The sequence below is a fragment of the Leptosomus discolor genome, chromosome 17, assembly GCF_034619465.1.
Source record: "Leptosomus discolor isolate bLepDis1 chromosome 17, bLepDis1.hap2, whole genome shotgun sequence".
In the NCBI taxonomy this organism is placed as follows: Eukaryota; Metazoa; Chordata; class Aves; order Leptosomiformes; family Leptosomidae; genus Leptosomus; species Leptosomus discolor.
Window position 1 is genome coordinate 7,216,123 of NC_141407.1, and position 13,583 is coordinate 7,229,705.

The following is a 13,583-nucleotide window of genomic DNA, read 5'->3' on the forward strand; positions in this document are numbered from 1 at the left end:
CTGTCCAAACTCCTCTTTTCGACCGCCCGTAGCTGCGGGTGGTGCGCACTGACTCCCCCGGGGCTGGCGTCTTGCTCAAGTTTCTGCCCATCAGCAAACAAACGGGCAGTGTGTCGTGGGGCTGTTTTAAAGCGGGCCTCAGAAAAATAGTAATGGTCCTTTAAAATGGGCAGCAAGTTGTGAGATAGTCCTGTATATTGTGTGCTTAGGAGGGGAAAAAAATGAGATAATGAATTGGCTGAGCGTGGCAACATCAGTGTGGGCTGCAGGCGGTGCTCGGGTGCACCCAGGCCCCCGGCTTGGCCCCGCGTTGGCACAGGCGACCTTGGCGCAGGCTGCAGCCGGAACCGGCGCTGCTTTGCACATGCCTCTGCACACGCAGGCTTTGAAAATAAAGCCCTGAAACGGATTTCAGGAACAAATGTGGTTTGAACCTGGGCCAGGAACCAGGACCTGCAAATCTGCGTCTTGCACTGACTTCCCCTCAGGCTACGGATCTCCTGGCTGCCCTCGCTGCGGAGCGGGGAGGTGTTTGGGAGGGCTGGGGGCTGGCAGGGCTGCGGCGGGGCATCGGCCGCTGGGCAAGGGGGGGCTGTCGTTGAGTTTAATTCAGACCTTAAAGAAATCTGCCTGAGCCCCTTGGCTTCAGGTGGTCTGGGTGGAGATGCAGCATCTGAAACATCTGTAGGCTGGTGTGCGGGATCGGTGGGCTCGTCTGGAGGAATTTGGGGAACAGAACTGCCCTGGTGTTTAAGGCAGAAATAGAAGAAATGAGGCACATGTGTAGCAAGGCTGACCTCGCCTCGCAGCTGGGGAACCCGTGGAGGTTTGGGCAAGGCGTGCAGCCTGGCACACGTGGGCCCCCACACCAGGAGGGCACCGGGGTGGCTTTGGGGACTGCGGCGCAGGGCGAGTGGGCTTTGCTGGGTCAGCGCCTCTGCCCACGCGTGACACGGGGACACTTGTGACTCGGGCTATGCTGCGCTTCCTTCTCTGTGCTGCAAGTCTCGGAGGCTGGCCCGGAGTTTCCCAGCCCTATCCCATGCTTGACCAGTTGTGGTGTCGCTCCCGTGACCGTGAGGTTTCGGCTGGCCCCGAGCCTGCTCTGTTAGGGCTGGATGGATGGATGGAGGAAAACCTGACTGCGTGCTGCAAAAATAGCTTCCACCCGGCGTGGCTGCTCCCACCCTTCCTGACCGTGTTGGGCAATCTTGGCCACCAAAAACCTGGGCAATGAGGGTGAAAGCTGCATTTCCCCCACTGCCATGGGTGAGGTTAACAAGTCCAGCCTGTCCTGAGCCTTGTGCCCCCTTCCCACGCAGTGTCCCTCCCCCATCCCACACTGTGCCCCAGTTTGGGGGCAGTGGGACAGTGTCGGGTCAGTGCTAAATCGATCCTAAAGTGGCTCGCCTTGGGACACCCTTTAGCAGGATTTTGGGCTTGGAGGTGCAGCACTGTGTCTGGGTTTCACTGCTCCACCTTGCTTCCCCACCTTGTGAGGAGCATTGCGTGCCTCAGTTTCCCCCAGGAGGACCTGGGAAGCTGCCATTGGATGTTGGTGAGGCTTTACACTGGGTGCGTGCCTCAATTTCCCCCTCTCCTGGCCCTCCTTCACCAGCCCCAGCTGCACTGCCCCACACCACACATGCACCACGGGCAAAGCCTCTTCCTTAGGCAGGACAAATACAATCTGACTCCATTAAGCGCCATCACCTTCCTCACCCACTCAGCCACAGCCTCTCAGATGGTGTTTTTGAGGTCTTCCTCCCCAGACCGTGGCCTGGCTGGGCGCAGACTTCCCCAGCCAAAACCAGCCCTTGCAGCTTGGTGGTTTCGTGATGCTGCGGGGCTGCAGCCGGTGCCAGCGGCAGCGGGGTCGGGAGGTGCCATCCTGGGCTCTGGATGCTCCCGGGGTGGAAGCGTGAGCTTGGTGACTTCTGAAAAAAAAGAAAAAAAACAACATGAAAAGATTTTGGAGTCTCTCCTTGCTCAGCCAGGCCCTTTCCTCCCCCTGCCCATCGGTGAGTGTTGGCAGGGCCCCGCTGTGCCGGGGAAGGGGTCGGGCAGCCTTGGCACAGCCGAGGGGGAGCTGCCGATGGGCACCCTACTGCGCTGGGCAGGGAGGGCGCGTGGGTGGCTGCAAAAATCGCTGCGACCAGGATGAGTTTTGTGCTCCAGCATCCCAGACGGTTGAGTTTGGAAGTGTGTGGGGTGGGAAGGCTCAGGGTGCCGGGATGGGTGCAGGCGGGTGGGGCCGGGCAAGGAGAGCAGCACGTGGGGCAGCTGGAGGGGGCTGCCTGCCCAGCCCGGCTGCCTGTCCACACGCCCAGCCGTGCGTGGATGTGCACATACATGTGTGTACGTACACTGACCTGAGCCCGTTTTGGTGCTTTGGGGATGGGGGTGGCTCTCGTGCGGTGGTCTGGGTGGGCTGTGCTGAAGCCACCATGAGCCACAGGTGATGGAAAGCAGAGGAGATGCCCTTCGTCCCTTTGTCCCTTCATCCCGTCCCCGCAGGCTCTGCCCGAGGGCAGGGAGGGGGGCAGCTCCAGCTCAGGCTGGTTATTTCGGGTAGGAAGAGCAGCATGAGGGAGGGCTGGAGAGACGCCATGGGAGGGTGCGAGGTCCACGTGCAGCTCGTCCCATGCCGCTGGCTGGTGGCGGCAGCTCAGTCCCATCCACCTCGCCCCGAGCCCGGCTCCGCTCCCCACCACCGCTGCAGCGAGCGGTACGGGGCCAGGAGGTGCGCGGAGCCCGGCTCTCCCCTCCAGGAGCGGCAGGGATGAAAGACACCAGCTCAGCGTTTTTCTTTGTTTTTCAGCTGCTCGGGCTGTTGATAGCGAGCACTGTCTGGGGCTGCACCTCCAGGCTGGCTCCTCTCCTGCCAGCTCCAGCGGAGCGGCTGAGCATCCCGCTTACCCCAGGAGCAGCTGGGGAATCTGTCACAGCTTTTTGGGTATGGAAATACTGTCCAGGGCTGGCTGATCTCCATTTGTCCCTCAGGACCCTCCCTGGTTGCTTCCTCTGACGCATCCGAAGCGAGTTGCTTTGTTTTGGTGGTGCAGATGGGAGTGGCTGTGGGGACCATCGTCTCTCAGGGCTCTGCCACCAGCAAAGTCCAGGTTCCCTGGGCGTGCTTCAGTGTGGGGTCTGATGGTGCCGAGTTCGGGAGCCACGGTCCTGGGCTGTGCCCACTGCTGCGGGAGCTGCTCCCGGTCCCATCCACGCCTGCGGAGGTGAAAGCAGTGCATTGCGGGAGGCTGATCCTGATCACCCAGCCTTAACCCACAGCCACCTGCTGCCCCCATAGCATGTGTGCTTTAGGGCTGGTGGCCCCATGGTTCCCTGGAGCATGGGGTTTCTGTTGGGCAGATGCCCCAAAGTAACCCAGGAAAATAAGCTGATAATCAGCATAAATCTGCTGTGTGGGATCCAGCTTATTCATTTGAAACTGTTCAGGGGTCTGCAAAGTGGGAAGTGTTGGAAATCGGTGATGGAAGACCCTTGGCCTCTGCTTGGCTTCTCCTTCATACCCTCCCATTGCAGTGAATCGTGGCACGTCTCCTGCCAAGTCTCTGTGGCTCCCAGCCGGGAGTGGGGCGATGCTCAGCCCCACTGGGTTTGCGTTGAGGATGCAAATATCCTCCCTGCATTTTCCCTTTTTTACCAGCGAGTGTTTCAGTTCCTGTTCCATGTCAGCAGGGTTACTGGGAGGTTTCCTGCCGTGGGGGTCCTGCAGGACCCTTTTGCAGGGCTGGTGGGGCTGCAGCTCAAGCCCCAGAGGGCCAGTGGAGCCTTGGGGAGCTCCTCTCCTCGCTGGACTGGAAGGGCTGGTTTCTCTGAGAGTGGAAATGTTTTAGCAGTGACGCCAGCATGGCCAGGGGTGGTTGTAACTTGCTCAGATCCGGAGCTTTTCTGCCTCCTGCATGTTCCTTGCCCCCTTCCTCCCCCTGTCCTGGAGATTTGCCGCCTGCCTACGCTGCCGTCCTCGCCCGGGGGTGAAATCGCTGCGGTGCTGTCGGGCGCTGTTGGGTGCGGCAGCCCTCGAGCCAGGGCACGCACAGGTGGCAGCACCATTTTGGCTGGATCTGAGCCACCCGTGAGTCACATCAGCCTCTCGCTTCCGCCTGCCCCTTCCCCAGGAGCTGGGCTGGGTGCTGTGCCCTGCGCCATGGCCATCCCCAGAGAGCAGCCGGGGCAGATGTCCTCTTCCAGAAAGCAGAAGCAAACTCCGTTTCCTGGAGCCCAAGGCTGCCTGCGCTGGGAGAGGCGCTGCAGAAATGGGGAACAGAAATCCTCCCTCCTCCTCGAGCGGCCAGCTCGTATCACCGCGTCTCTGTCACCCCCTCCAGCGAGGCTGGTCCCTCAACCCGGTGCTTCACCTGGAGCAGGACAGGAACAGTGCTGATGTGATGGGGCCATGGGAAACTGGGGAATCAGGTGTCTGGTGGTGGGAGCATGTGGATGCCAGCATGCCTGGGGGCTAGTATTAAAAATTCGGGGGGGGGGGGGGCACTGAACCCCAGTGCTGAGCTAGAGAGCTGTTTTGGGGAAGCGTCACCCCGTGGCTCCAGGCAGTCCCTGTGGCTGGGAGCTCCAGCTCCTGGTGCCAGCCCAGCTCAGCATCGGTGCTTCCCTGCCCAACATCAGCACTTCCCGGCCCTGTGGGCACTCCCGCCCTTGAAAGCATTTTCTTTCTGTTTTCTTCTCCTGGAGCTGGCAGGAGGAGAGCAGTGTCCTCATCACCTGTCTGGGAGAAGCCGGCTTCAGGTTAACGCAGGCCAAAGGCTTTGTGTGCCTTTGGAAAGCATTTGCTGGAGCTGGTTGGGCAATTCCTGGCTTTGGCTGGTGTCCCGGTTGGAATGCTGGAAGCGCAGGCTGAGTCGGGCTGGGAGGCACAGGGTGTAGGCAGCCCTGCTCCGACCCGGAGCAGCACCAGCAAGGTCAGGCTGCACGGTGCCCAGCCAGCTTTGAGCATCTCCTCATGGAGATGCCACCACCTCTCCAGCCCCTGTTCCTGCACTGAGCTCGTGGTGAGAAAGCTTTGTTCCTCATCTCTAATTGCCAGGATGCCCTTGCAGTGCAGAAAGGGATGGGGGATGCGGGATGGCCGGGAAGCGAGGTGCTCCCCTCTCCCCACTGGCTCCCCTTTCCTCTGCGTGTGCAAGCAGCAGGCTCGGGCTGGGTTTGCAGGACCTGTGTGTTTGTTCTCCACCTGTCCCAAAGCTCTCCCAAAGTGTTCGTGCAGGGATACTGGGAGACAGCTGGGGCTCCGGGAGCCTTCAATCAACTTTAGTTTCCTCCCTGACCCCAAACACTTCCTAGCAGCGCTCTGAACCCGGGGGGTCTCCTTTGGACCAGGGCATGGGGCTGGTGGGGCTGCCAGAGCCCTGAGTTTTTGGGGTGGTTTTGTTGCTGCACAGGGGTGGAAAGGTGTGATGGGGCACCGCTGGCTGCCCACACTCCCTTGCTGCAGCAGCGACTCCCCATGCAGCCCTTGGCAAGGGGCTGCAGCTCCCAGCACCCACCACACGGTACAGCTCTGCGCGTGATGCTGCGGAGCGCTGTGCCAGGAGCTCCCGTGGGCTTTGCTCAGTGGCATGCCCGTCAGGAGAGGGGTTGCCAGCTCCCTCTGGAGCTCTCAGCGATGGACATTAAAAACCCGCTGCCTCGGAGGAAGCTTTGAGCGTGCAAAGCTTTGCCAGCTCCCAGGGACCTGCTGTGCATTCGCACGCGGGGGGATCGGAAGACGTGGCCCCATCGGTACCCATGTCTGCTGCAGTGTGGTGATGGGGATGTGACATGGTGTGGCAATGGCTACCTTCCTTTCTCCTGTCCCTTGGGGCAGAAAAAGGCTTAAAACTGAGCGCTTGGCAGCTTGGCACCAGCAAGCACAACTTGCCGCACGTCCCACTCGCTCCAGGCAGCTGGTTGCGTTATTTCGGGGAGATAAGGCTTGCAACTTTTTCTCGCCAGCCTTAAGCAAGACAGTGCTGGTGGGGCAACCTGCCCTTGCCCGGTTTCGGGGTGCTGTGGGGGTAGCAGGGGGCACTGCCTGCAGCTGTGTGCAGCCGCTGGTGTTGGCAGAGCCGCTGCTCGTCGCCCCAGGAAGCCAAAATCTGCCTGTCGAGGGGCCGGCCCTGCGATGGTGGGGAGAGCTCGAGCTCCCTGCACGGCTCCCTCTGTGTGTGTGTGTTTGGTGTTTCCCAGTTTCTTGGCCAGATAAACATCTAGAACCTGCTTTTGTGCTTCTCAGGGCTTTGTTTTGGCCTTTTAAACTCCCTGTTTTGACATGTCTTTTTGGAGGCATTTTGTATCGCTCCTGACCGTGACTCTCCCCCATGCGTGGGGGGGGTGAATTTGGATGGTTGATTTAATTATCCTTTCCCCTTTTGTGACCCACTGGCCCCTGCTAGCTTGAGCTGTGGAGCTTTAATTAAGATGGTTTTAAATTTAACGGGAGTTGACAGGGTGAGATGGGAGAGGCAGGGACCTACATACGTGGGGCGTGTGTAGCTGGGCCCCGGCACAGCAGCCGTGCTGCCCGCCCCTCTCTTCCACCAGCAATTCCTTTCATCTGGGAGAGTTTTCCACCAGCCGGGGGAGCCAGGGGAGGGCTGGGATGCTGTAACTCAGGTGCCTTTGACATGCAGTCACTGGGCAAAGCTGGGGTGGGCACTGGGGGCACCTGCTCGCAGCTTCCCTGGTCCCTGAATTGGAGCCGAGAGATGAAGTGAGCATCTCCGCATCTCTCCTTGTTTTAGGAATCAGTGCAGGTGAGAAACGGGTGTCCTTGCAGAGGAGGAGGGCTGGAGGCGTGACCCAGACGTGCCTTCGCAGCGTCAGCCGAGCAGGGAGAGGATCTGCAGCATCAAACCCTGGTTTGCAGGGCTGGGGGAGCAGCTCCCCCTTTTTCACCTGCACTTGGGACTCATTGCAATGGGCTGGTCCCAGCCTGGTAGAGACGTGCCTCTGTGTTCCCCCCTGGTACTGACCAAAGCCCGATGGCCTGGGACAGGGGATGGGAGTCGCTTTTTCCATGGGCGACGTGGTGATGTGGAGTGTTTGGGTGGCAGGAGGGGATGGGCTGAGCCGGCGCAGCGAGGCTTTCCCCATAGCACCGGGGGCTGTGCTGCCCTTTGCTGGCCCCCAGCCATGATGCTTGCCATGGGAAAAGGCAAAACTTCAGTAACGTCCCCCAGGACCACGGGGGAAACTGCTGTGCGAGCGTCTCCGGGGCTGCGTTCCCTACCAAAATGTGGGGAGGGAGCAGCTGGCGATGCAGGGAGGGGGACGGGGCACCCACCAAGCAGCAATTCATCGCCCCTGGCCTGGCTGCCACCATCTCCCCACGGTGCAGAGGGACACAGGGGATGGCGTAGTGCCCTTTGGCTCTTGGCTGCCTGCCTGCCCCCAACCTGGGATCTCTGTAGGCAGCTTCTGTTTGTCCTGCATGGATCTGCCGGTTCTGCTGGGACGGGGGCGGTTGTGTGCAAAGGGGGATGGAGCGGGTCGGGGTGGGTTTGGGATCGCCGCTCTCTGCCCCTTCCCGTCCCCAGTGTCTGCTGCCGTGGGCTGGGTGCCGCCAGGCTGCTTTGTCTCACCCGCCGTCCCGCACGCTTCATTTTTCAGTCTGGCCTGAGACAGTTGCCGTTATTAATCTCGCTGGGGCTTGGCGAGCCGGGGACGCGGCTCGGCTCACCCCAGCAGTGGGTGGGTGCTGGTGCCCCCGGCCCCTCGCCCACCTCTTCCCCAGTGCCCACCCCATCCCATCTGCCGGCGAGGCCGCTCAGCACCCACCCGGCTCCTTGGCAGCCCCAAGGACGGAGCCTGTTTTGCCGGCGCTGTTTCCCTCCCCAAGGCTCGATGTCTGGTGTTGGGCCCCAGCCTGTCGCGGCATTTCCCAAGGTTTCTGCTTCTGCCTCGCAGAAGCCGTACTGCTGTGTTTTGTCTGCTCCCAATCAGCGTCTTTTGTTAGTGTCTTTGGAAAGAAGATAAGATCGCTTCCCCCTCCGCCGCCAGCCCCGCTATCAGCCTGGCGTTGCCACGGCCATTGTATCCTTGAGCGATCCGGGCGCAGCGGGAAACAGCGGGAGCGGGACCTGCCGGAGAGCTGCGGCTCCCCTCGCTGTTGTCATTCCAAGAGCATCTCTGCCGTGGGGAGGTAGGGCAGAGGATCGAGCCTTTTCCCGCGTCTCAACTTGCCAGTTAATTTTTTGGGGAGGAGAAACCCTGGGGACGCGGGTGTCGGAGGAGCGGGGATGCTGGGCACGTCAGGCGGCATTTCCAGCGCCGGCGGGGGAGGACGGAGACGCCGCTGTCTCGCGTGCCGTGATCTGATCCGAGCTGAGTTGTGCAGCTGAGTGTGCTTCATTTTTAATTGCTTTTGGAGAGGGAAGGGCGGGGGTGGCCTCTCGCTGGGGCTCTCTCCTTGCTGCGGCCTCTGCCCCGGGCAGGGTGTGCAGCTGGGCGCAGCCCTGGCACCCTCCCCTCCGGCTGCGGCTCAGCCCAGCCATGGCCTGGGGGGGGGGTGGGGAATGGGGGACCGGGAAGACCCCGAATGCAGAACGCAGCAGCACACGGGGATGGCAGTGCTGGAGGGTGCCCGAGCCCAGCCGTGGCCGTGCCGGCGATGCCCCGGCTGGGATCGCAGCCCTGCTACCGAGCGGGCGGCAGGGCTGTGCCAGGCTGCCGCCGGAGCAGCCGCTTTCACCCACCAAATACCCAAACCTGGCAGCGTGAAGGGTGCAACTGCACCCATCTGCCTGGCAGCCACACGGGGACCGGTCCCTTCCCCTTCGTAGGAGCTTGCACCTCAGCGCCCCGGTGCGCGGCTGACTCCAGGCTGAGGTGTATTTGGGTTTCCCTGGTGGCTTTTTTGGTCCTATTTTGTCTAAACACGGCCATGCAAGTGGCACAGCGTGCATGGGCGGCGGGGACACTGGCACCCCATGCACACGCGGCGCAGACTTATTTGTATGTGCTGCAGCCTGGAGTTGAGACTGCAGCTTCCCCCACCTTCTATCCCGCTGTGCAATTATTGTCAGCGAATATTAGTCAAGTACAAATTACAAACCATTCAAAGTCTTAAAGAGCTGTCAATCAGCTGCTGCTTATTATCCTAATCAAATGCACTAAAAATAGTGACAAAAGTTATTAGCAGGGGGAAGGGGGAGGCCATCAAAATAAACCCGTGGTGTGGCACATCCTCTGCGTGGCAGCCACCGCCCTGGGTGCCCACCCAGTGAGAGGGACACGGGGCGGCTGCCCAGCATTCCGCTGACCCCACGGAGGTTTGCTCAGTGGTTTCCACTGTCACGCCGCAGTGTTTGCACTGTAACCAGCCTGGTGTGCGTGCCGTGGGGTGGTGTGCCGTGATCCGGGTGATGCACAGGCTGAGCAGGTCCGGTCGGGGCAGCTGGGGCAGGGGAGGCTGCGACGGCAGCCAGCGGTGCTGGGGGAGCGGCAGCTCTTTCTCCTTTGCTGCCATCTCTGTACGAGCTCTCTCCTCGTTCACTTTTGTGGTTGAAGGCCCTGGCGTAAAGGCTTTCCAGGCTTGCTCCCAGCAGGGTTAGATGTCAGGGCAGCAAAAACCTGCCTGCCCTGTCCCCATCCATTTGGGATGTTCCCTCTGGATGAGATGTGAAACCTGGGTTCCACTGGGACAGGAGCCTGTTGGGATGCTGCTTGGTGCCATGAAGCTGGGGGTGCCATGGGGGCTGAAGCCCCTTCGTGCCAGGCAAGCGGGAGCCCATCGGGGGCAGCTGAAGCCTCTGCCCAGCACTGGCTGAGCAGGGCTGGCTGGAGAGGGGTTTTGCTTTTGGTAGGAGAGTGGGGAGAATGGGCAGTTCCTGCAGGATCTGGGGGCTTGGAGGGGGTGGCAGAGCCAGGTGAGTGACTGCCCCGGCTCTATGGGGCCCTGCCCCGCTCTGCTTTCGACCCAAAGCTCTGCCCTGAGCCACTGCTGCGGACAAGTGTCCCCCCATCATGCACACTTTGACAGGAAACTGTCACTTTTAAAAAATGTGGCCAAAATGTGCTTTTCTGGCTGAGTCAGGGCTTGAGCAGCATGAGATGCTCCCAGACCTTGTGCATGGTTCATGCCGCAGCACATCTGTGTTGTTGGGAATGGAGAAGGTGACTCTCATCCCTGGGGACAAGGTTGCTGGTTGGTGGCCAGCCTTCCCTGCCACTGGTCCCAGCTGTCTGGAGATGGAGCAGCAGGGCTGGAAACCCTGATGTGTCCAGAGGAACTGCTCTGCTTCTCCCCCCCAAAATCTCTCAGTGGGCTGGGGGTGCCTCTGCTCCCCTCTCGCCCCAGGACATCGCTCAGGGCAGCTCCAGCCGCCTCCTCTCCCGTCCCCGGGTGGGTTTGATGAAGTGGAGCAGAGAATCGTCCCCTCTTCACACATGAGAGATCAGAGCAAGTGGGTGTGAGCTGCTGGCCCCATGCTGGAGGGATGGCGAGGAGGAGGAGGAGGAGGAGGAGGAAGGCAGCGGCAGCCCTGGGCACCAGACTGTGGCATGGAGGGGGGAGAGGGTGGCGGGGTGTGGGGACAGCAGCGGCTGCCGTGGGTGCTGACGTCTCTCTGTCTTGCAGGCTGCGGCGGGAGCTGAGCTGACTTCGCTGGTGGTCCCTCCCCACCCCGCAGCGAGGCTGTAGCTGAAAAGCGCTGGTAAGGCATCTCCGACGGCCCCGGAGAGGGGGCACCAGGCTGCTTTGCTGAATGAGTCCGCTCGGGAGAAGGGAAAACCTCCCAACCCCCTATGGGGGGGCTCAGATCTGGGGTGCGGGGTGCTCTGCAACAGCCGTATTTGGCCCTTGAACATCCGTGGATGGGTGGGGTGCTGGGTGCAAGACCGAAAGGCAGAACCCTCCCTTCGTCCTACCCACCCCCTGGTGCTCCCCATGGCGTGGCTGGCCCGTGGGGACCGAGCTGAGGCCTGGCAACTCGGCACCGCAGTGGTTTGTGATTTGCTGCCGGCGGTGACCCCCGGAGCGGAAAGCAGGGGAGTTCCTGCAGGCTGCGACGTGCCCGGTGTGCTAATCCCCGCCGCAGCACAGCTGCCTCCGTACACCGCCTCGCATCAGTCGGAGGCGAGCGTCGGGAATTCTGGCCACGCTCCAGCCCGCCGCCACCGCCGCCACGCAAACCTTGGGAGGGGAAGCCCAGCCGAAAGCCGAGGCACCGGCTGGGATGGGGAGCGATGCTGAGCCCCGCCATGGCAGCGCTGTCGGCTGCAGAAAGCACGGGAGCGGGGAAGTACGCTGCCGGGCATCAGCCAAGCTGCACTGGCTGGATGTTGGTGGCTCTGAGCATGCCTGCAGCCTGTTACACGTAGAAATACCCTACGTTAGCCATAAATACAGCATAGCTGCTGGTGGTGGGTATTTTTGCAATCTGGCCACTGTGATGCTGTCCCACAGCTCCCAGTGGTGCTGCTGGGGTGCACTGGGAGCCTCCACAGCTGGGCAGTGGGTTCACCTGCTTCCTTCTCTGCCCCTTGGTTCCGGGAAGGGGGTTTCGTTGCCGGCTCTGCCGGAGACAGGGCTGTCTCTTGCTGCTGACAGGGCTGGTGTGTGGCCCCTCTCCCCCTCCCCCGGGGACCTGAGTGCACAGCACATTCCTGCCATCATTAATAACTCCTCTGCCTGGCTCTTGCACAACCGCTTGTGTCCTCCCAGGGGAATCTGCACCCTTTCCTCGCCAGCTGCCAAGGCAGGGATGTGGCAGGGGATTTCTTGGGGATGGGGGCAGGTGGGGAACATCCCCCCTGGGGCAGCCACAGAGCTAAAGCCACACAGTCATGTTGGCCGAGTTACCTTGGGCTTAGAGTGGGGATGATGCGAGGCTGCCTGTGCCTCTGGGCATGTTTTGGGGTTGCCAGCCCACATTTTGCACTAGCCAAATCGAAGCAAGTGTGTGCAAGTGTTTAGGTACAAAGTTGTTCGCCACAGGAGAGCTCAGAGCGGGGCTCGCTGCTCTGCAGCTCCTTCCCCAGAGGGCTGTGGGCTCGTGCCTCCTCTTCCTCCTCTCCCATCTTCAGCTCCTGCAGCCAAAGCCCCGACGGCTGGATTGGGCCCTGTCAGAGCAGCACGTCCCCATGAGCAGCACGGACCCAGCAAAGCCCTTGCCAAGGAGGGTTAGCACCCAGGCGCAGGCTGGCAGCTTGTGATGCGTGTTGTAGAGCTCTCCCTCCCCAAAACCACTGTGCAAGGAGGGACAGACTGGTGGTCCACAGTATCCTTGGCCAGGACATGCCCAGAAGATGCACGTCCTGTGCCTGCGGGCTAAAGGGTGTGAAGGCGAGGACACCCCCTGCTTTGGGGACACTGAGGCAGTGCCTGGGGGATCCACTCTCTCCTTTCTGTCTGCTGCTCTTGGCTAATCTCTAGGCCTACGGACTATTTCATACTCTGATTTTTCTCAGCACGCTGATAAATCAGTTGCCAGCCCAGGCTGGCAGCCCCGCAGGGTGCGCTCAGGGGACGCTTGTGTCCCCGAAGTGCTGCTAAATCCGCCGCCCTGGCTGGGGTGTTTTCCTGCCTGGGGAAGTGCTGCTTCCAGGGGAAACTCTGAGCGGCTGCGCCCCTTGCTCATGGTCGCGTGGGCAGTCACAAGCCAGGCGGTCACAGCCCCGCCGTGCCCCTGCTTTCCTCGCCACGCTGCCATCCCCGGAGCGCCAGCGGGTGCCGGAGCCCCGGGCAGAGGTGAGCGAAGGGCTGGCCGGGGGACGGGGAGGTTCGCCTGCCTTAGCGCTGGGGGCTTTTTCTCATCGTTTCGAAGGTCCTGCTTTCCCCCCGCAGGTCTGCTTCAGCGTCTCCTGCACCACGGGTTTAAAAGCGCATTTATTTAAAGAGAAACCCCCTCCCCTTCGCTGCGGGATCTGCCTCTGGATTGCCAGCGGTAACGATTTGCGAGGGCAAAGCTTATATTTGACCTTCCTTTGCTCCAAGGCCCCCAAAGCCCGGCACAGATATGCACGGGCTGGGTCCCATGGCAGATAGAGGTGTTGGTCCCTCCTCGTTGCCTGCATGAGTAGGAGGAGAGCGGCTGCTGTAGCCATACCCACCCTGAAAAATCAGTTTATTTCAATTCCAAAACCCTGGCAGGGTCTGATCCCGCCTGCACAATTGCAGCTGAAGCCAACCGGCGTGGAAGCGGGATAGGGGATGCTGCTGCTCCGCTGTGCCGTCTGGGAGCTGGAAAATAGTAGATGGAAGTTGACTTTTTTGGAAAATAAGCCCCGATTGTCAGGCAAAGCCCTCACCGTGGGGAGGGGAGCTGGGAGGGGAGCAGAGTTTGTGCCTGGCACCCCTAAGCTTCCCTGCAGCAGGAGCAGGGGCACTGCCCCACTGATGCCAGGGCTGGGCAGGCTGCTGGAGCTGCCCTGTGGCTCTGGCCCCGCTCGTGGGGGCTCAGCCCAAGCTTCTCTCAAAAGCTGGGTTAGAAAAACCGTCTGCTGGGTGAGGCTGAGCCCTCAGCAAAGCCTCCTGGGTGGCTGCATCCAGGTCTGCACCCCACAGGCAGCAGCTGCCTCCTCTGCTCCTTCCCTGATTGTTTTTTCTTATCAGAAGTACT